Raw genomic sequence first — 24,567 nt, 5'->3', positions numbered from 1 at the left:
TTATACACTTCTTATTTTTGCCTTAAATGATAAACCCATTCAAATGACTGGCCCATAAACTTCAAAAGTTTAGAACATTGAATGTCATATTACAGACACTAAAGTGCAGTATTGCTGGTTGACCTGTACTTTTGGGGACAGTTTGTCGGTTGCTCTATTGCATATGGCAAAGGACACAATGAGACATTTAAATTTCAGGTTTGTGAGGTCAAATCTTCAAAGAAAGAGGCAGCAGATGCCCTTACAAAAATCTCACAATTCTGCTTGCCAACTAAGGACTGCTGCCTACGCAGATGGGCAGGAAGGGGTGCAGTATAACTTAATTCTACTTGCAAATATCCTTTTGCATACACAAATGTGATTTTATATGAAAAAACAATTGCAACTTCCTTTTAAGGGGTGGCCCAAAAAAAATCTCTTTGGTAGAAAAGGATTCTTGACATGCTAATTACAGAAAGCAGACCATCCACTGAGCAACAATAGTGGATTCATATAGAATTGAGGGGCGGGGGTAAGTCTGGTGGATCAAAAGGCACATTTTTTTCTACCAGAAATCTCTATATGGGCATATAGGCTTTTTCTTTCACAAATTCCCCATTTTCCTTTATTCAGATTTGCTTCTTCTATAAACAACTTTTTGTTATTGTGACAAGGAAAGCTGGCAATTCTCACTGTTAGAAGGAAGTTACAGTATGGCCTGGATTGATACTGTTCTTGTCCCAAATATAATTTTAAAAAATAGGTTATCATTGATTCACAATGTTCACATTTCAGGTGGCAACGGAAGTAAATATCACTAGCACTTGAATATAAAACTTTCACTGAAGAAAATAACCATGTGTCAGCAATCTCTCCGTGTCACTAATAGGCCTATATGGAATTGCCATACCATGGTTATCATTATAGAGACATGGCATCCATTTTCATGCCCCTATAATGTATGGTAGTCAAATTTTATGAAAATGCTGTTTTGGTCATGAAACAATACCATAAAACTTTACATATTTTCAGTCACAAATGAGCCCATGAAAATGTGTAAAATGTTCATGAAAAGAAACCCAAATGTCAAATTTAGGTAAATAAAAAATCTTCCAGTTTCAAGTTTCATTGTGAACATTTTGAGCCTCCCTAAATCACTCCCTTACGAAGGAGAGCTGTCTAGTGGTGTGACCAGAAGTCAGTGCTCTTGGGCTTTATTCCCAGCTTTGCCATTGACTTGCTATGTTATTTGGGCCCTGATCCTCCACCACCAAAGTCAATAGGAAGTTTACCACTGACTTCACTGGATACAGTATCAGGCCCTTATGGCCTGATTTGGAAACTACACCTCAATAACACTGTGCATTTCAAACGTTGATTTCATCCTTGGGTCTCAAAGTAGGCCACCAACACTCATTGTCTTAGAAGTTACCCATGAGGTAAATATTACCATTCGCATTTGACAGATGGATAGACTGCAACCCACAGTTACGGTCCTAATTTTCAAACAAAGCCTCCACTTTTACCGGTGCACTTGTAATAAACATGGGCCTACAACTTTACTATGAAGGCTGATTCATGCGTTTCCTAGGCAATTTTTCAGACAAGATTATGAATATAATAAATATGTGCCAACAGATGTGGGAAATGTTGGTATTATATTAAATAGCCCCCAGACAAAATTGAAAGGGGGGGAATTACAAACTTGATAGAACTTGTTTCAAGAAGCTTACCTTTTGCTGTAAGAGCTGGAGGTGTTATAAAACACCAGGATAGAATGGGAGTACTTTGCCTATTCATTAACAGTGATTGGCCTGTAAACATCTCAAAATGTCACTCTGGGTCACTCAGTGCTGTTGTGTGTCTGTAAAAGAAAACTTTTAATTTCTGAAATAGTCCTGAATCATCCTGTTAAAAAAGGCAAAACTGTATGAATATGATTCAGGAACATTAATCACCTTCATTCTGCCATTGTACCAACTCTCATTACATGCTTTTACATGTATACAGTAGCTCACCACATTTGCTATCATTATAGAGAATCTGCAAAATTGCCTATTGAGCACTCATTCTGCTATCTACTTGCTATCTGTAGACTAGGTGGGAGGTTGACAGGTTCAGCATTGTCAGTTGTGTTCTTGCTACTTATCAACAATGTTGTTGTTGTTTTTAAAGAGAGAAAGTAACAATTTTTTCCAGAAGAGTACTTATCTATAATTTCACATATTTAAACAGAAACAAAAATTAAATATGGCAGTGAAGAGGACACTAAAATGCCATTTCTATCAAATGTTTTGAATGATAGAAATCTAACAAATGTTACCACATAAATAATAAAGGGGCTAGATATATACAAATGTATATGCTACTCTATCAAAGAAATGCTTTTGTAATTCAGCACAGAAAAGGAGTGAAGAAGAGAAAAGATGTAATAAAATAGATGAGTGAAATCGACTAAATTCAATGGCAAAACTCCCGTTGAGTTCAGTGGAGCCTGATTTCACCCTAGAACTATAACCAAACAAGAAACCCTTTTCTTTGACATCTGACTGACTGTCTTGTACAGTGAAATACATCTTAAGTGACCCTCAATTGCTGAGCACAGGTGGCTGTTTAAGCAAAAGTCAAACAAATTTGTACTGGAAACCTTAAGATGGAGATCAGATTTTGGGTATCCTACTGGAAGTGATATGTGTAGGTTTCATATTACATTACACTTAAAATGTAAGAATTTGGGGCCAAATCCTGCTTGATCTACTTGTACGAGTAATCCTGTTGACTTCAGTGGGATTCCTTGTGTGAGTAATGCAGATAGCATTTAGCCCTTCTTATACACATAAATACTTGCCAATATTTAAAAAATCATTTATTATTTTCCATCCTAACCTTTTCTTCATGTTTACTTTATAACCTAATTTTATGCACAAGACTTACATTTTCAAAAGTGACTAGTCATTATGGGTGCCCCAAAACTGAAACACTCATGAGCAAGAATCAGTTTTGACAATTGAGTCCAGAATAGTGAGAAACTGGTTTAGATGTTCTCTCAAAGAAAATTATTCACTGTTTCTGTTGCTGGATTGCCAACATTTTGTTCACTGAATATTCTCAGCAGAGAGATCCAGATGAGCACATACAGTTATTTGAGAGTTGCTGTGGATTCCTTTAATTCAGTTCTTCTCAGGTGATGCCACTTATCTTTGCAGAAATCTAATTTAGGGGAAATTGGTTTTGGAGTAACATGTCTAGTAAAATGGGAAGAAAATGTATCTTCCATTAGTCAGGTGACTGAAAAGATAAACTGTAGTGGGTCTTTGCCAGTCCTCACTGTTAATGCTTTTTTAAATGGATTGATTCTCAGACAGTATGTTGCTTTTTTTAAAATGTGATTTATCACATTTATCATGCTGTCTATGGAGACTTCTTAACTGAATCAAATAGGTCCAGACCTTGGATCTAAACACCACCCGCTATGGGGGAAACATTGAGATTTGTGGCATAGCCCATCATTAGTTGCTATTCACTACCAGTTCTGTGAGATTTTCTGCAATGTCCCACTTTTCTGTATTGTCTCAAAGCACTGAACTATTAGCTCCCTGCTGAGGACATGTTGAATAATAAAACAAAATTGAATGTTACATTTAATTCCCCACACAACCCCAAGAACTAATGGAAAGGCTGCCTGATAGACAGGTCACATACTGTTACAATTATTTGTTTGTTACAATTAGTTATGAGTGAGCCACAAAAGAATCAGAAGTCCAGTTCAGATAAGCCGATAAAAGATTGTGTCTTTATTTGAACTGGATGAACATTTGGATAGTCTCTTTCCTGTAACCCACTGTCATACTTTTGCTATAAAGAGGCTTCTACCCTGGCAGCAGAGCAGTAGTATTCTTCAGATGAAGCATCTGCAGCTCTCAGTGCCACAAGCAGAATCTTTCGGGGGGATGAATCTTTCCCCTCCCTTCAAGTGCATGCATCGGAAGTCTCCATGACACTCCCCATTGCAGCAGCATGTGGAAGTACCACTTCCAGTGCCGTGTATTTCATGTTTAGCAGGAGAGAGGGCTGAATACTGGTTATTTGTGAATAAATTATTCACTTTTTGAGGGGGAAGAAAACACAAATAATGTATATGATAAATACTGTCCTACCACCTAAAAAGCTGGTCAAATGGCAAAAAAAAATTGTAATCACATGTAATTTATTCAGCATTTGATAGAAGAAAATGTATTGAATAAATTACTCATGGCTATTGGGCCAAATGCAGCTCTTAGTTATGCCAATGTAAATCCAACTGGTGCAATTAAAAGCAAAATCCAGTCCATTATGCAACCAGCTGTACTTAGCAGGCACTCTGGGATTCTCTCTGTAGTGATGCATGCACCAGAGGAACCAAACTCCAAAGAGCCCAAGATATGCAGATTCCCAGGATCCCTGCACATTCTGATTTTCAAATGTCAAGTAGTGGAGGCCTGAAGGAAGCAGTATGGTCTAATAAATAGGATCTGACCTGAGAATCAGGTCAGTTAGGTGCTGTTCCCAGATGTCCCGCTAATTTGCTGTGTGACCTCAAGTAAGTCAGTTCATCTCTGTGTCTGTTTCTCCTTTGTCTTGTCTATTTAGATTGCAAGTTCTTCGGGATAGGATCAGTCTCTTGCTATGTACTTCTATATACCATGCCTAGCACAATGGGGCTTTGACTCCATAGGGAACTCTAGGTGCTTCTATAATACAAATAATAAACAACAAGGACTAAAAACCCAACACCACAACACAGGGAAGAGGCAGGGCTTAACTGAACTGCTCCAAGATGTCAAACTAGGGTGTCAGAGTAGCAGCCGTGTTAGTCTGTATCCGCAAAAAGAAGAACAGGAGTACTTGTGGCACCTTAGAGACTAACAAATTTATTAGAGCATAAGCTTTTGTGGACTACAGCCCACTTCTTCGGATGCAAATTTGTTAGTCTCTAAGGTGCCACAAGTACTCCTGTTCTTCTTTTTGCAAACTAGGGTGTGTGTGATTAATTTGAAGTTTGAGCAAAAGTTTTGGATAGTTCCTTTTCTGGCCAAATCAATTCACTATCCTTCAATATACTAATAGGCTAACAGTGTTTGTGATGTTATAATTAAGGGACAGTTAGTTTTTCTTTATAAACCACATTTTCAGCCGGATGTCATCAGAGCATCATTCAATTCCTAAAAGAGATTTCCCTTAGTCTGCCATGGAGTTGTTTGATGACATCATCATATAGTCTGATATGCCTGTCTTCTGTGAACCTACTGGAATCCTCACTCTGGGCCAGATTTGGTTCCTGGTTAAGTTGGCATTATTGGCATCACCCTAAAAACACCAGAGTAACCTAGATCAGAATCTGACCTTCTGTCACATCTGCACTTCCTCTTTAATGTCTTAGATTGCTGAGAGCCAGAAAAAAATTGTCCACTAATCTATGACTGTCAATTTTCAATGATGACGAGGTCTTGTTAAGTTTGCAGACCAATTTCTGGAAGATATTCTTGAAGCAAACTTCCCCTCCACCCCCCAGTTCAACAATTTTCTTGAAGATGATGTACCATATGGTGTATGTTATAGAGCCCTGTCTGTCACTGTAGTAACTAAGGCTGACCAGAAAACAAGAATTCTGTTTCATTTAAAAAACAACAACAGGTTTTTAAAATTGTTTTTGTTCCATATCAGGAGGAAAAAAAAGAGCTCTACTCACCCACCCCAGAGAGAGAGAGAGAAAGGCCCAGTGGTTAGCACTCATGTGCGATGTGGAAGACCCAGGTTCAAGTTGTCTGCTCCAAATCAGGCAGAAAGAGGACTTAACCTGGATCACCACCAGGCTAATGGTGAGGGCCTCTCTCTCACCAGAAATTCAATCCTGTACCTAAGAAACCTTTTTGATAAAACAGCATTTCTTAATGGAAAAATCTTTTGTCAAAATCTTTTCAACCAGCTCTAGTAGTAAGGTCTGCCACCCATGAAAGAATTAGTATTATGTTACTTTGACAAGTATGAAAGACCTCCAATTCATTATCTCCACAAAAGCATAGGTACGGAATGAAGGTGGCCTTTTTTCCCCACAGCAGAATAGCAGATAATTATTCTTCATCCTTAAGAATACTCCGTCTTTTATGAAGATATATGTAAGTGAATGTACTATTTTGGTCTTTTTAATGAGTAAAAATATAAGTGATCCCATAAGGACTGCTAGAACAGTCTCAAAGGTTGGCAATACTATGACACACACACACATCATCATAGAAAATCTGTGAGCCTTGGTGCAGTGTGCATTAGCCAAGATCTTTCTGTTCTGAATACCTGAGTTCAAAGCCATGTTAGATTAAAAAGTAAAATAGATCTCAATGGTTTACCCATACTGGAGTGAACATCTGTAAATATGAGAACACCACTAAGCAATTTAACATAATGAAAGGATTCTGCTCGAAGGACCCAGAGCATTAGCCTGTTAAGTATGTTTTAGGTCATAGCTAAAGTGTACTTGCAAATCTAGTAGTAAAAACTTGTACATGTCCTACTGTTATTTTTAGGGCTGTCAAGTGATTAAAAAAATTAATTGTGCGATTAATCGCACAATTAAACAATAATAGAATACCATTTATTTAAATATTTTGATGTTTTCTACATTTTCAAATATATTGACTTAAATTACAACATAGAATACAAAGTGTACAATGCTCACTTTATATTTTTTTATTACAAGTGTTTGCACTGTAAAAAGACAAAAGAAATAGTATTTTTCAATTCACCTAATACAAGTACTGTATTGCAATCTCTTTATCATGAAAGTTGAACTTACAAATATAGAATTATGTACAAAAATACTGCATTCAAAAATAAAACCATGTAAAATTTTAGCGCTTGGAAGTCCACTCAGTCCTACTTCTTGTTCAGCCAATCGCTCAGACAAACAAGTTTGTTTACATTTGCAGGAGATAATGCTGCCTGCTTCCTGTTTACAATGTCACCTGAAAGTGAGAACAGGCGTTCTGACGGCACTGTTGTAGCCGGTGTCACAAGATATTTACTTGCCAGATGCGCATGCTTCAACCACCATTCCAGGGGATATGCATCCATGATGATGACTGGTTCTGCTCGAAAACCATCCAAAGCAGTGTTCATTTTCATTATCTGAGTCAGATGTCACCAGCAGAAGGTTGATTTTCTTTTTTGGTGGTTCAGGTTTTGTAGTTTCTGCATCAGAGTGTTGCTCTTTTAAGACTTCTAAAAGCATGCACCACACCTCATCCCTCTCAGATTTTGGAAGGCACTTCAGATTCTTAAATCTTGGGTCGAGTACTGTAGCTATCTTTACAAATCTCACATTGGTACCTTCTTTGCGTTTTGTCAAATCTGCAGTGAAAGTGTTCTTAAAACGAACTACAACATGTGCTGGGTCATCATCTGAGACTGCCGTAACATGAAATATATGGCAGAATGCGGATAAAACAGAGCAGGGGACATACAATTCTCCCCCGAGGAGTTCAGTCACAAATTTAATTAACGCATTTTTATTTATTTTAATGAGCGTCATCAGCATGGAAGCATGTCCTCTGGAATGGTGGCTGAATCATGAAGGGGCATATGAATGCTTAGCTATATGGTATGTAAACACCTTGCAATACTGGTTACAAAAGTGCCATGCAAATGCCTGTTCTCACTTTCTGGTGACATTGTAAACAAGAAGCAGGCAGCAGTATCTCCTGTAAATGTAAACAAACGTCTTTGTCTTAGCGATTGGCTGAACAAGGCCTGAGTGGACTTGTAGGCTTTGAAGTTTTACATTGTTTTGTTTTTGAGTGCAATTATGTAACAAAAAAAATCTACATTTGTAAGTTGAACTTTCGGGACAAAGAGACTGCACTACAGTACTTGTATTAGGTGAATTGAAAAATACTATTTCTTCTGTTTATCATTTTTACAGTACAAATATTTGTAATCAAAATACACACTTTGATTTCAATTATAACACAGAATACAAGATATATATGAAAATGTAGAAAAACATCCAAAATATGTAATAAATTTCAATTGGTAGTCTCTTTTTTGACAGTGTGATTAAGACTGCGATTAATTGTTATTAATTTTTTCAAGTTAATCTCATGAGTTAACTGCAATTAATCAACAGCCCTAGTTATTTTGCCTGATATCTAACAGTGCCATCAATTCTTGCTCTCCTGAGAACTATAGTAAATGTAACCTTAATCTACCAAAACAGCTTGTATTCAACGTCGCAGAACAAATTTAAAAAGTAATACACAGCTATAATTCAATCATAGTGCATGACTGACGTAACAAAGAATATAACAAAAATCTCAAAATTGAATTGTGGCCTCAGTTTTTATACAAGGGTCAGGCACTGTTGTTATTAAAAGCAATTCTTAAAATGTTTAGCTGTACAGAGAAATGAAGAAACAGGAAGACAGCTGTTACCAAATTGTAACTAATAGTATTAAGTTTCTGAATGTAACATCCTGACTGTAATTCTGAATGTGAAAAAGAGGAGATAGGTTACAGTCCATGTGTGACAGTGAATCATTGAAGAAGAGGGGAGACACCTGGACAAGATGATGCAAAAGGAAAAAGAACAGGAGTACTTGTGGTACCTTAGGCCTGGTCCACACTAAGCCCCCAGTTCGAACTAAGATATGTAACTTCAGCTACGTGAATAACGTAGCTGAAGTATCTTAGTTCGAACTTAAAAGTACTTACCGTGGGTCCACACGTGGCAGGCAGGCTCCCCCATCAACTCCGCCTACTCCTCTTGCAGAGCAGGATTACCGGCGTCGACAGCGAGCACTTCCGGGATCAATTTATCGCGTCTAGACAAGACGCGATAAATCGATCCCAGAAGATCCGAACCAGTGGGTAAGTATAGACGTACCCTTAGAGACTTACAAATTTATTTGAGCATAAGCTTTCGTGGGCTAAAACCCACTTCAGCGGATGCATGCAGTGGAAAATACAGTAGGAAGATATATATACACAGAGGACATGAAAAAATGGGTGTGATTCCTATGAGTACACCAGAGAAACTAAACTCCAGATATCCTGAGACAGAAAAAAAAAGTCATTTTTCTGGAATTAAAGGGGCAGAATGTTTTTCAATTGGCATTGATTAGCCTGGTAACCAGATTTCATCCTCATAAATCCACAACAGTTGAGTTCCAAATTGATTTGAATTCTGGGTGATAATATGAACTGACTAACAGAAGGATCCAGGTCCAAACACCATATGATCCTTCCAACTCTGCCTGTGATCCAGCTAATGTCACCTGCACCACCCGCTGTGCTCCTCCCCTTCTGATCAGTGTCTGCTTCTACATGTAGCCCAGGCATAGAGGGGAAGCAGAGCCCTGATCAGAACAGAAGGAGCAGACCTCATGGTGAGGGAGCAATAGGAGGAGAGTTCAGGCAAGACAGCACATAGAGAGCAGATAGCCACTTCAGTTCATGGTTAGACCATAGCACTGCCTATGGAGCACTATTCAACCTCCTTAGCAGGTACCAAAGCAAAGCACAGTACTGCTCTGTGCTCTCAATTGCAACACTCTGCTGCCATCACTTCCTCCTCCTCAACTAACCATAGAATCATAGAAATGTAGAACTGGAAGGGACCTTGATAGGTCATCTAGTCCAGTCCCCTGCACTGAGGCTGAACTAAATATTATCTAGACCATCCTTGACAAGTTGTGATACATGGGGGCGGAGGGAACTAGCTCCATTTGATGGACACCCAGACAGCCAGTTAACTGTAAAAACCCCTCTTGGTAGCTGTTCTTTACTTGCTTTACCTGTAAAGAGTTAAAAAATCCCGCAAGTAAAGAAAAAGAAAAGGAGTGGGTACCTGATGAAAAGAGCCAATGGGAAGGTAGAACTTTTTAAAATTGGGAAAGAAACTTTCCCTTTATGTGGTGTTCTCCAAAGAAGCAGGGACAGAGCAGCAATGCTATAAGCAGGAATACTGTGTAAAGTTTGAACCAGGTATGAAAAATTATCTTCCATACCTAGAAGGAATCATTTGGATAGGGCACATTTAGATAAATGCAATCAGGTTTATTCTTTATTTTGGCTTCTGGATCTCCTCTGTGCTAATCACAGATGCTTTTGTTTGCTTGAAACCTTTAAGCTGAACCCCCAAGAAAACTAGTTTGGGTGCTTAATTTTTGGAATTGCTCTTTATAAAATCTAACAAAAGCCTAAGTTCCAGATGTATTTTTTCCTTTTTGGTTTTAATAAAATTTACCTTTTTAAGAACAGGATCGGATTTTTGGTGTCCTAAGAGGTTTGTGCATATTTTGTTTGATTAGCTGGTAGCCACAGCTAATTTCCTTTGTTTTCTTTCTCAGCTCTTCCACAGAGAGGAGGTGAAAGGGCTTGAGGGTACCCCACAGAGAGGAATTCCCAAGTGTTCCTTCCTAGATTCAAGGGGTTTTTTTTTGCATTTGGGTGGTGCAGCATTTACCAAGCCAAGGTCAGAGAGAAGCTGTAACCTTGGGAGTTTAATACATGCCTGGAGTGGCCAGTATTAATTTTTAGAATCCTTGCAGGCCCCATTTCTGCACTCGAAGTGAAAGAGTGAGGATTTAGCCTTGACACAAGTGTTTGTCTAACCTGTTCTTAAAAGCCTCCAATGACAGAGATTCCACAACCTCCCAAGGTAATTTGTTCCAGTGCTTAACTACCCTAACAGTTAGGAAGCTTTTTCTAGTGTCTGACCTACATCTTCCTTACTGCAATTTAAGCCCATTACGTCTTGTCTTGTCCTCAGTGGTTAAGGAGAACAATTTATCACCCTCCTCTTTATAACAACCTTTTACATAGGTGAAGACTGTTTACATGTCCCTCTTCTATCTTCTCTTCTCAAGACTAAGCAAACCCAGTTTTTTCAATCTTTCCTCCAAGGTCAGGTTTTCTAGACCTTTAATCAATTTGTCCACATCTTTCCTGAAGTGTGGTGCCCAGAACTGGACACAGTATTCCAGCACAGGCCTTATCAGTGCTGAACAGAATGGAAGAATTACTTCTCGTGTGTTGTTTACAACACTCCTGCTAATGCATCTCAGAATGATGTTTGCTTTTTTAACAACCGCATTACATTGTTGACCTACCTTTAGTTTGTGATCCACTATAACCCCCGATCTTTTTCTTTAGTACTCTTTTCTAGGCAGTCATTTCCCATTTTGTATTTGTGCAATTGATCATTCCTTCTTAAGTGTAATACTTTGCATTTGTCCTTATTGAATTTTATCGTATTTATTTCAGACCATTTCTCCAATTTGTCACAATCATTTTGAATTCTAATCCTGTCCTGCAAAGCGCCTTCATCCCCTCACAGCTTGGTAATATCTGCAAGCTTTTTCACTGTACTATCAATGCCATTATCCAAATCATTTATAAAGCTATTGAATAGAACCAGACCCAGGATGGAACCCTGCAGGACCCCACTCAATATGCCCTTCCAGCTTGACTGTGAACCTTTGATAACTACTCTCTGAGTAAAGTTTTCCAGTGTGCACCTACCTTTTAGTAAGTTCATCAAAGCTATATTTCTCTAGTTTGTTTATGAGAAGGTCATATGAGACAGTATCAGAAACCTTACTAAAGTTGAGATATATCACATCATCTGCTTCTCCATAATCACAAGGCTTGTTACCCTGTCAAAGAAGAATATTAGGTTGGTTTGATATGATTTGTTCTTGACAAATCCATATTAACTGTTACTTTTCACCTTATCATCTTCTAGGTGTCTACAAATTGATTGTGTGATTATTTGCTCCATTAACTTTCTGGGTACTGAAGTTAAGTATCCTAGGATGTATTTTGTCAAGTCCTGCTGACTTGAAGATATCGAATTTGTCTAAGTGATTCTTACTTGTTCTTTCCCTATTTTAGCCTCAGATCCTATCCCATTTACGGTAGTCATCTGATTACTGCTAACCTTTTTAGTGAAAACTGAAACAAAAAAGTACAGTTCAGCCATTGCTATATTTTCTGATATTGTCTTTCCCTCCTCATTGAGTAATGGGCCTACTCTGTCCTTGATCTTCCTCTTGCTTCTAATGTACTTGCAAAATGTTTTCTCGTTACCTTTTATGTTCCTAGCTAGTTTAATTTTGTGCCTTGGCCTTTCTAATTTTGACCCTGCATGCTTGTGTTGTTTTTTTAAATACATCCTTCATAATTTGACCTAGTTTCCACTTTTTGTAGGAAGATATCCTGGTTATGCCAGGGTGGTCTCTTACCATACTTCCTATCTTTCCTGTGCTTTGGGATAGTTTGCTCTATTCAGCTATTTGCCTATTCAGATTTTTCCTTAATTTATAGTTAGTTACTAAATAATTAAAGGTCTGATGTACAAAACAAGTTATGAAAATGAAAGGCAAAGGTATTGTATTTTTCTAGGGAAAATATGCTTCCTTTAAAGTAATGTAAAAAGAAAGAGGTCCCCCCATGCTCACTGGTGCACTCCTGCATTCTGTGCGAGAGTTATAACAAAAGATGTAGGTGGCATTACATGAGACATGAGTAAATTTTCAAACTTTAGTGCCTACATTTAGGCACCTAAACAAGTGGTCCAATTTTCAGAGGTGCTTCATATTCGCAGCTTTCATAGAAGTCAATGGGGGTCAGTTGTGTGCAGAGCACCTTTGCCTAATTTGGATTTATGGTGTACATATTAAAAAGTAACTAGCAATTCTGTACCCCTCAGTAGGTGTCCAGTTTGAGCCACCTGAATAAAATAGAGGGCAGGAGCTCAGCACGTTCTGATAATCTGGCCCTTTTATACTGTCTTAAATTTGGCAGTGATAAACAGAGGCACCCCAAATCAAGAGCCACATTTGAAAACGTAGGCCTATGGTCCTAACTTTAGACACCCAAGTTTAAATACTTCGCCTAATTTTTAAAGTGAATTTAAGTTACAGTTACATCACTGAGAAGGAACAAAAAATAGTCCAACCAACTCAAACTTCTCTAGCATTCATTTGTTAGGTTGACTTTTTTCAGAATATTTGTTTAACTTCTATTTTTCCTGTGCATGTTTTTTGGAAAATCACGTATTGCTGACTCCACCAACCTACTATTTTAGCTTTCAGCTTCAGGTGCATCTATTTGGGAACCGGGGGGAGAGGGGCAAGGGAACGGACAGTTACAGACGAAAAGCAGTCACTTTATTCAGAAGGTGTATGTTCCACACTCTTACTGTTTCAACTCAGTAACACCCAGTGTGACTGGAAAATAAAGCTTTTTGCCTAAGGGCCCAAATCTATGAGGTGCCTTGCAAAAGACACTAACACCTCTCAGGATTGGGCTGTACGGCAGCAAATGTTTGGATGCAAGGGAGGTGCAATTCACAACACCCAAAGTGAAGGAAAATATAGTAGTTTGTATGATAAAATTAATCCTTAATTTGACAATGTTAATAAGGAAATTCCATAAGTACATACATTAGGGTATACAATTTTGCAAGTAAATGGTTTCTAATTCTAGGTACTAGAATATTTAATTACTATATATTGTTTTTCTATCATTTTTCCTTAGGTACTTTTCAATTGTCTCTTTATTCTGTTATCTAAGGGTATTTATTACATGTTTTTGAGTATTTGCTGACATGATTTGCATAGATGCTTTGCATGAGTTACTGTTTCTGTTATTGTATTTCTCTGAGTAAATAATGTTCTCTGAAGGGATGTAGAGTTGAGCTAAACCAGGGATTCTCAAACTGGGGGTCAGGACCCCTTAGGGGGTCATGAGGTTATTACAAGGGGGAATCGCGAGCTGTCAGCCCCCACCCTAAACCCCGCTTTGCATCCAGCATTTATAATGGTGTTAAATATATACAAAAGTATTTTTTAATTTATAAGGGGTTGCATTCAGAGGCTTGCTATTTGAAAGGGGTCCCCAGTACAAAAGTTTGAGAACCACTGATCTAAACTAAAGTGTACATTATGTTTCAAGTGTATTTAGGACTGTAATCTTGTTTCATATAATAGCTATAGCTTGATTTATAGGGTAAGGTCAGAATAAAAAAATACAGCCACTAAAATCCAGGGCACTCTTTCAGCGCACTCAACTGAATCGGATTAAAAAAAAACCCCACCATACCAAAATCACAACAGTCCAAAAAGAAAAAGAGTTAAAAAAACACAAGGTTATCAACATTAGGCTCGCAGCTGCTATTGTGATAGGTCCATCTCAGTGCCTGGATAGGTCTATCTTTAGGGGTAGATTCTCAAACACTTATGTCAAGTAGCACTTGCAAAAGTGAGTGATCCCATTGACTTTAGTGACATAATTGGTGTGAGTAAGGGCTACAGAATCTAACCCTTAATCCATTACACAAAGATCTCAGATACACAAGAAAACCTGAGTACCTTCCTTTTAAGGTGATAAGGTGACTACGTAAAGACCGTTAAAATGAACCTTCAGTTAACCCATTGGCACTGCTTTCCCTGGCCAAAGTCCCTTATGATCATAGTCTCCAAACTCTGGTGAAGTTCAGATTTTGATCCAAGCACTGTAGTTGGTTACAATCTCTTCTGCAGGCCAAACCAAAATCTCACACAAACATCATCCAAATCCAAACACTCTTGAACACTAGGAAAGACAGGCTCTCTCCAGAGCTGGAGCTATACATTATAGCTTAGGTTAATGTACACAAACACCGTTTTTGCATGGGCAAATAGGTCCATGTGGAGTTTTTAGAATGTAATATTAAGAGTACTTTTAAAAGTGCACCCTAAAAGTCTCTTTGTGAAACACATGAGGTTTCCTGGCCAAGATGAATGTCTCAACTTCTAGGCCCTATTCCTGTAAACTCTTATTCAGACAAATAGTCCAATTTTTTCAGTAGATTTGATAATCAATGGGAATAACTTTGCAACACTAGGCTCGCAGTTTTTCTTCTGCCTAAAAGGAAAGCAGCTTCATTAACTTTTATATTGTTTGGATAGCGTTTAATTATCCATTATTTTAAATACTTCAGACCAGACTATGTTTGGCTGCATGGGTTGTAATTTAATGGGGAAGGAGATTTCTCTCCCCTTGTGGAAGTTGAAACACTGGGGCACTGCCTGTCTCAGAAAGATCAGAAAATCATTCTGAGTAACATAAATGTACTTTCAATGCAGTTCTATGCACTAGTCACAGTAGTTTGTTTAACAGACCAATTCTTCTAAAGGAAGGATACAGAGCATAGCAGTTTTTATACCCCAGATTCTATGGTGCACTTAGTTACTTTCCAGTAAGAGGCTCCAAACAGCAGCAACTGGACTTGACTGAACAGCCTGGGAGGTACTATTAAGGAGCACTTTCAAACATTCCCTTAATTAATAAGCACACATCTGTTATGAGTGTTCTAGGTCTGTCTATATGTCGTTAATAGATGAAGTGACAGTAACTGATGCTCAAGAATATGCAGCATTGTTCCTGGGTTTTGTAGGCCCAGTAAAACATGCATTGCAGATGGCCATCTTTCTACAGATCTTTATATCAGGTCTTAACAACACACACCCAGCGAGGCCACTGTACCTCACTTACGTGCACCCCTGCATGTGTCAGGCACACGGTGGTGCTTGTGCTAGTGCCGCTGCTAATGCTGCTTTTCCCGAAGTTAGCAGGTGAGAAGGGGCAGGGAAGCCCTGATAGAGCACTTCAGGCACAGAGGAGATGATGCTGCACCTTCTTAAGTAGTGGAATAGCAGCTGCACTCCCTCGAGCACCCAGCAGCCTTTTGCCTGCTTCAGCTACAATACCTCCCACAGGTTCTGCTGGGGAAGTACAACTTTACAGAGCCTTCAACACAGACCTATGCCTTAAACGGCCTCGTCCTAGCAAGTCACTGGTGTGCAGTGAATTTGAGTGTGGGAGTTGCTTGCATGTGATTGAGTCAACACAGGGATCTCATTTGTCAGTGCCCAGGCAAGTATTTGTGTAATTCTTTTGTTAATAATATAGTGTGCACACATTCCATTTCTTCCACATTTCTGAGATACGTATCAGGAAAATAGTTATTCAGCCAAATGCTGACATAATAAGCATCTCAGATCCCTTGTCACAAAGAAATAAGGTTTCAGATAAACAATAAATAAAAGATTTAGAATTTTCATGTACAATAGAGAATGTGTGGGTTTCTCTTCTGGTTCATAAAGAAAACTCAGTACATAATGGATACACACCGGGATGTGGGTGGCTATGAAGCCAGCATGTGGAGTTCACATACATAGCCCCTCTCTTTGAAGCTCTGTCCTTGGGAGTTGAGTATTTGGAGTGTTATGAAAAAGCATTGTTAAAACAAGGGTAAGTGTAATGGGGTTTAATACTGCTGGAAGTGAAAACAATGTTCATGTATTAAAAAAAGGAACTGAACATGTATGTCTCAGTGTTCACTTAGATTTGAGTAGCTTGGGAAGGGGCTGTTTTTAAAAAATATATATTAAGAGCACTAGAGGAACATATGATTTTACAAAGTAAAATAAATCCCTTCATTTGTTCTTTGTACATGTTTTGCATGTTGACTTGAAGGACGGGCAGTTTTTAAAAACAGCCCATTTTCTACTTGAATTTTGACCATGTACATCTGCGCTTAGAGACAAATTCTGCTCTCATATCAGCACAGCTGATTTCTGCTGATATTCTGCTGTCCCTTCATGTGTTGAATTGGAAGTCATTATGGAATATCATTTGTTATCACTGTGCAGTTCTGACAGCAGAAGTTTGCCTTCCTGTTCTAAATCTAAAACTGGGAATTTTACACTGCCTCGATGCTCTAAGTGCCAGCTGTTAGTACTACTGTATAGCAAAAATATCCATTACCAGCAAAGGATTTCTCGCTGGCAGATATTTATGAAAACACTGTAAAAGGAACAATATGTGAGTGTCTGACAATAGGAAATGCACCTCAGGAGTTTGATTTTATTTGAATGCTTACCTTAAAAAATATCATTCCTCAGCTGGTATAAATCAACTTAGTTCCATTACATCAATGGAGCTACACTGATTTAGACCAGGGGTCTCAAACACGTGGCCCGGGGGTTATTTTCTGCGGCCCACGAGCTCCTCGTGGCCCCCCCGCCCTCCCCCAGCGTTTACCTAGAGCGGCTCAGGCCCGACGCGCACCGGGGGCAGGGCAGGCTCCCTGCCTGCCTGCCCTGCCCCCGCGCCGCTCCGAGAAGCGGATGGAACCTGGGGAAGGAGGGGTACAGGGGTGTGTGTGGCTGTTGCTTCAGGCAACACCCCCAGCAGCTCCCATTGGCCGCGAATGGGGAACCGCAGCCAATGGGAGCTGCTGGGGGCAGTGCCTGAAGCAACAGCCACACACACCCCTGCGCCCCTCCTTCCCCAGATTCCGTCTGCTTCCCGGAGCGGCACGGGGGCAGGGCAGGCAGGCAGGGAGCCTGCCCTGCCCCCAGTGAACGGGCTGGAGCCCACCCCCTGAACCCATCCTGCAGCTGAACCCCCTGCCCTGAGCCCCCTGCCGCACCCTGACCCCCTGCTGCATCCCTCACCCCTCCTGCACCCCACACCCCAATTCCCTGCCCTGAGCCCCCACCACACTCCTGGGGGCAGGGAGGGGGCAGAGTTGGGGTGGGGATTTCAGGGAAGGGTTAGAATGGGGGCAGGGAAGGGGTGGGAAGAGGCGGGGCAGGGGCAGGGCCTCATGGAAGGGGTGGAGTGGGGGGCGGGGCCGAGGGCAGTGGGGGGAGGGTGGTGTCAGTAAATGTGGCCCTCGGGCCAATGTACTAGTCCTCATGTGGCCCTCGTGGTCATTTGAGTTTGAGACCCCTGATTTAGACCAACTGAGGATTCACCTACCCCATATGTAGGACCCAATCCAGCAAGGTGCTGGGACACTTCGGTCTTCAATGGAAATTGAGGGGTCAGGAGCTCCTACGAGGCCTTCAGCACCTTGCAAAACTGGGCCATTTGATGTGACATTTTTGGCATTTTTGGACCAATCTGTATTAAGGAGATGATGTGTCAATCTGACCATCCAAGTGTGGCAGAGGACCATTGTGCTATGGTGCCCAGGTTTGAAAACTGGGCCCAGACTGGTTCTAGTGGTAATTACTGAGTATGTATGTTACTAAGAAAGTGGCACATAGATACTATAGGTAACACAACTCAGTGAAGTGCCACCCTAACAACAGAAGGTATTGATAATGTTTTCTGAATCAAGTGTGGCCATTTTCACCAAACTATTTACTAAAATTTAAAACTGTATCATTTAGCAAAGGGGAAGGTTAAATTTTACCCTTAAGATTTCAAACAACAAAAAGTATCTCACCTGCTTTCTCATTTGATGATTCTGGTTCATCAGTGATGTGCTTCCAGAATTTAACTAAAGGCTTCCACAAAGATAAACCCCTATGTCTTAGGAGTGCATGCACCCACAGAGAAGAGGGGTGAAGGATTGAGGAATAGATTAGTTTATTTTTTCTTAAATGGCAAAACACTTCCTCATAACAATAACCAAGTAATAAATAATTCAACTTCTTAGTCAGTGCATTTCCCTGGAAGTGTTCATATTTTTCTTCTGAAAAGTACACCAAATATAGACCTGATCCTGCAATATGATCCATGTGAATGCCCCCCATCCCCAACCCTATACAGAGCCCCATTGAAGTCAACTGGACTCCAAATGAGGGTAAGGTTGCACCTGTAAAGATCAAGCCTATATTGATAGTAAAACACAGATTTCAATGTGTGTGATTTAAATGGAATGAATCTGGCCTTTTACACTGAAATAATCTCTCCACATACAAGTTGGTGGGTAGATGTGTGCTAATAGGCAGAATTCAATTTTTTATATATATAATTTTGACAGATAATAGCAATGTTTATTTTTAAAGCATTTTTCTATTCTTATCTATTTAAATTTTCACAATTGTGGGGAAATGGGGGGCGGGGGCAGACAATTATTTAAGGACAGAAAATATTGAGGTTCCAAACATTAAAGATTTATAATTATTAAGACTCAAATTGTCAACCTCACGTGGCAAAACATACAAAGTAAATATAATTAAATTAAACTCTAATAAAGTTCTTAAACAGCTTTTTTTTTTAACCTTTCCTGTCTGTAAATTTTGATTATTATAGATATATTTTTTCATTGGTTTGTGTGAATGCAATGAAATCATCATTTACTGACATTGATTGATAAATATCTAATCCTTCCAAGCCTAACTAATAGCTATCTTATGACCTCAGATATGCACAGACAGTTCCTACTGACTTCCTACAAGAGTTAATGGGAATACTTCACACACTTGCCAAACCAGCATATTGCCCCATGAGAAGGTACGACTTCCTTGGTTCATCTATGTTACAAGTGTTATCACACTTAGCTTGGCATGTGGGTTTCTTTTACTTCTTGCACTCGTGATCCCATTTTATAATACAGTTTATTCACTCAGAAATGCAAATATAGAACCAATTCTGAAATTCTAATGCAGCATGGGGAAGAACGATTCTGCTCAACTAAATTTCTGGAGGCTTTTCTCTTTTGCAAACTTATTAGTACTCTTGTACGCTAGAATTGCTAGCAGTTCACATTTCTGTTTGACAGAAAATCCTTGTTAGGGAATGGAATCTTGAGCTAGTGTTGGTGTTTTATAAATTGATACCAGTTACAGAATATGCTCTTTCATTCTTCTTTCCTCACAAAAAAAAATGTAATGCATCCTACCTTTACAGGGGCTGCATAAAACAATTTTCTAAGAGGGTGTTTTGCCTGTGGTTTAAGTATAACCTGGAGCAACATAAATCAATACTTTAGCTGGCCAGATATTAGACTTTGTTGTGTAGTATGTGCCATTACAGAAGCACCCAGATTAAATGGAAAATAAATAGTACATTGATTGTTTTTATCCAGCTTTTGTAATTTAGGTTGAAGAAAAACATTGTTTTCAATGTGCTCTGCTTCAGTATCACTGCTTCAACTGCATTATTGTTTTAGTCTATAAATTTCTACAAATTAGCTTCCCATCATCTTTTTATGAAATCTTCATACTTTCTTGTTCTTCACCATTCCTTCCCAGTATGGTTTGCATTAACTTACTTATGATTAAAGGTTACAATGCCCTTGTAAACACTAGCCCTTGCTAACAAACAACACAATTAATTAATTAATGGGAGCCATCAGTTGAATGACAATTATCTGAGCACTTATGTCATTCCAACATCTCATTGTGGAACCAACCCAGTACCCATCGCACAACCTTGTTACTTGGGCTGTGTATGGGGGAGACAAAATAAGGAACAGCAACAGATCCACTCTACAGCTACTGTGGTACCTTCAGGGCTGCTGTAGTCCCATGCTACATCATTCTTCTTCCTTGAGGAAGAATGGCTGAGGAATTCTTGTAATTACTCTGTCTTTATTCCTAATACTTCCTGTCTCTCTCCTTCCCACTCATTCCCTGGACACTGATGCACATGGAGACTTTGCCATGACAGGCTTCATGGTGCAGAACTATGATGGGCCCATGGGATGAACAGATCCCTCACCCCGATCATCAAAATGCAAACAATTTGTCTACATGTATGGCCAACTACACCCACAGTGGGAGGGAGGAAGGATTTGCCCCTCTGAGAACAACCTATGACTCAGTGTCACATTATTCAGGAATTTTCAATTTCAGCCCAAATAAAATTCAAATAAGCTGTTGTGATTGACAGTGACATACTAAAATTCATTGCAACCAGCTTCAATATCAGATAATATAGAGCAACAGAAAGAAAATCAGTGCATTAATACCCAGAAGCAAAAGGGAAATTCATTTTGAAGCATGCTTCCTGTCTCAGGGAGAAGTCGTCTTGAATAAGGAAAATTCAAGTGACAACAAAATGAATGGGAATAAAACATTTTATTTCTTTACTAATTCTTGGGAAATTATTCTTTCTAAAAAAATTCTTTGCTGTTTTCAGGTTTGATTAAAATATAACAATATAAAACAAAATAATGCACATTTATTTGTGTTTTAAGACCAATTTTACACATGCTTTAAACAGACCCTAATTAAGCAATGTGAATATTAAAATATTTTTTAAATACTTAAGGGTTATAATACATGCAATAGTACTTTTATGGGAAAGTCCTAAGTATTTAACAGAAAAGAAGAACCTTTTTATAGGTTTTGCTAAACCATCTGCTAGGATATAACATGCAATGATAGAGCAGATACTATGTTCTGAGGATAGTTCAAAAACCTATATAAAGGATCTCATTCTTTATTATAATTTCACACACAAAAATTATGTTAAAGGAACATTATTAAGGTTGCAAAGTGAAGCACTCAAAAGTTAGGAAATGCTATAATTAAGGCTGCCTGTGAAACTTTAATTCATTCTCTCTCTCTCTCTCTCTCTCTCTCACACACACACACACACACACACACACACACACATATATCTGTGCATTATGATAAATCTTTAATTACATGACCACATACTCTTTTTCCCTCTCAGATCCCCTAGTCTGACCCCTTTCTGCTCATGTCCTCTCCAGCATGTTCCTTTTCCCGTCCTTTCTCCACCACCCCAACTCCATGTCCTAGTGCCAATATCTGCCTTTGGACTCCCAGTCTGAGTACCAAACTTCTCCTCTCCTTGGCTCCTAGGCCCAGTCCTTCCCATCCCCCTGGGCTCTCTGTCCCAATCTCAGTCTACCTCCTCCCTGTCCAAATTTCCTTGCACAGTCAAAGCCAGTCTTCCCCCCACCCCAGGCTCCTCATCTGCTCTCAGTCTTTCCCTCCCTCCCCCCATACTATCTCTAGGGTTGCCAGTTTCAGCTGGACGAGTTCCTGGAGGTTTCATCACATGACAATCTTTAATTAAAGATTAAGCTTTAATTCCTGGAGACTCCAGGACAATCCTGGAGGGTTGGCAACCCTAACGAGCTCCCAATGGCGAAGTTCCCATTGAGTTTAATGGTACAGGATCAGGGCCTAAACCACTTTTGTGCTGCAGTTTACCTATTTGCTAAATAGAGATAGTGATTAGAACTACTCAAACCAAATGGGTGCTGGGGCTGGGGGAGGGAAGTTGCAAAAGTTTTCATCCTTTTTTCCATAAGTGTTCAAAATTTGAATTTTATTTTTTACCAGCTCAAACAACCTTCGCTACTTTCCTACTACACAGGAGCATTGTGAGACAAAATTCACTGTAGTCTGTAAAGCGCTTTGATGCCTGCTGATAGCACTTTTTACTAATGTGGCTTGTTCTATTAAATATTGTAAATATTTAATTTCCTGGAAATATGTTTTAGTCCAACACACACGACAGACTGCAATACAGCGCGTAACACAATGGGGCCCTCGTCCGTGGCTAGGGCTCCCAGGCAGTACAGCAATACAGATAATTAATTGTACTGGAGGCTTATAGCTGACTTCCTCACCCGTGCTGAGCCTATTGGTCTGCTCCCACAATGCCACATGTAACAAGGCAGGGCTGCTCCCAGAAGAGCCCCTGGCAGTTTTATTTCTCCAACATGAGCAAAACAAACAAAACCAGTCCTTCAGCTCACACTGCACTATAACTCCCAGAGGGTTTTCCCCCTTTGCGCTGCTCAGGATGACACTTCCTCCCCTCCCAGGGACTCTGGCAGTCCTGTTGCTCCTGTGCTCTGTTCCTGATCACCGCCCCCACAGGGCTTTTCACGCTGAAGGTCCTCTCCCAACAGTTCGGTTCAGGTTCTCACTGCCTCCCATCCCCAGCAGTCCTGCTCTTGCTCCTAACTCTGACTCACTAGATAGCGTTCACTCGTCCCCAGGCCCAGGTGCCCTCTTTTAAAGCCTAGTGTGGATCAGCGGATGTGGCATAGGTGCACTTGCCCTGCTCCCTTTTAGAAGGCCAGTGTTACCAAGCTTACCGGCTTTTGTTCGCAGACAACAGTTTTACTTCTGTTGCTGAACCTTCACTTATTGAAAAACGAAAACTCCCCAGTAAAGGCTACGCAATAGAAAGCAAAACAGAGCGATGTGGCATGGAATGGCGGAAAATGTTATCTGTGACCTGCATGTCAACCTCAGGACCAAAGAATAATTATTCTGAGACTGTCAGATGCTAGGGATGGAATCTGAACATGATACATTTCAGCAGAGTGTGGATGTGGGGGCCAAGTTGTCTTGGTTGACTCAGTGCTCACAGTGGCTCTGAGCTGCAGGAACAATTAAAAATAGGGCTCTTCCTGACACACAATCCTCATTTTTATACATCCATCCTGGATTCTCTGAAAATGACATATGGGGATCTCAGGTGGCGTCAGGTCCAGGTGGTATAACACTACTGCACTCTTCCATAGTACCCTTTGACAAACAGAGGGCTGCCTTACAGTTGCAAGACATGACCTGTAGTCATTCTTTTCTTGCAGGAAAAGTTTTCTGCTTGCCTCACAAGATAAGATAATGTTCCAAAGAGATGCACCTTTCAAATAAAGTTATGCTGTCCAAGCAGATGCCTGCAATTAAATTTTCCATGGGTAGTGTGACCATATGGCTCATCTTGGCTGGGACAGTCCCTTTTTTAAACACTGTTATGGCCGTCCCAATTTCTTTGGCAAAAGTGGACATTTGTCCTGGTTCCTCTTGCCAACTTGATCAGTCAGCAAGAACAAGCGTGACAAATGCCCTCATTTGTCAAAAAAGTCAGGTGCGGGGGGGGGGGGTGGCAATGCCAGCCCCATGCAGCGGGCGAAAGCAGGGCTCGGCTAGGGTGCAGGCAGGGCTTGAGCGAGCAGCAACCCCAACCTCGCGGGGGGGGGGGGGGGGGGAGGGCTCAGACAAGCGGCTCAGGCCAGGCCTGCATGGAGTGGGGGCAGAGGCGAGACCTAGCCCCACGCGGTCACCCTATCCATGTGTCAAGTCCTGCTTACTTTATACTTCACTGACATCATGTGGTCTATTCACATCACTAAGGCAAGCATAATACTCACCCTTCACAGGTGCCCCATCAGTAATACGACTTATCTATTCTATATATGTATGTTCACTTTCACATCCCCTTTACACTGCCAAAGCAGCATAAATAGGTTCTAGTGTAAACAGTTCTAGCCTGGGAATTGTATTGGATAAGCATAGATAAAAGGCCTTGTAGCTCATTACTCAACAACTTGAATTATCCAGCCCCCAAGAATTTTTTAAGATTCCAGTTTGTTTATATGCAGTTTCTGTCATATTCTTGTTTCCATATTAGTGTACTTAGTGAACTACAACTCCAGTGCATCACACACTCTCATTCTTGTTGGAAAAGCAATTTCACTTCTTGCTAGGCACTGTTATTGAGCATTAACCTGACTGTTAAGGAGCCTGTATTTTAAGGGTCACATATTCCAATTTAGGTTTCCTTTAAAACATCTTTCTGCAATTGTATGTCATTTAAAACTGCTGATTATTGATTAATTTTTCTTTATTCATCTTGGTCCCAATCTGAGAAATGAAATCATTATTGACATAAAGCTGTATCACTAATAGCCCTACATTGAGCAGACTGTAAAAATGTTTGCAGATACAGTGTAAGAGTTATACCCGGTAGATAATATTTTGGCACTCTTAATCCAAT

General features: G+C 39.9%; 1 protein-coding gene across 1 annotated transcript in view; it reads left to right on the top strand.

Annotated features, from left to right (window-relative positions):
• SLC9A9 (solute carrier family 9 member A9) overlaps positions 1 to 24,567 on the top strand; it is a 328,270-nt gene that overhangs the window by 283,669 nt on the left and 20,034 nt on the right. The window lies entirely within an intron of this gene.

This window comes from Malaclemys terrapin, chromosome 9 (genome assembly GCF_027887155.1).
Source record: "Malaclemys terrapin pileata isolate rMalTer1 chromosome 9, rMalTer1.hap1, whole genome shotgun sequence".
Taxonomy (NCBI): Eukaryota; Metazoa; Chordata; order Testudines; family Emydidae; genus Malaclemys; species Malaclemys terrapin.
Note: the sequence above shows the minus strand (reverse complement) of the source record. Positions and strands in the feature narration are given on the sequence as shown.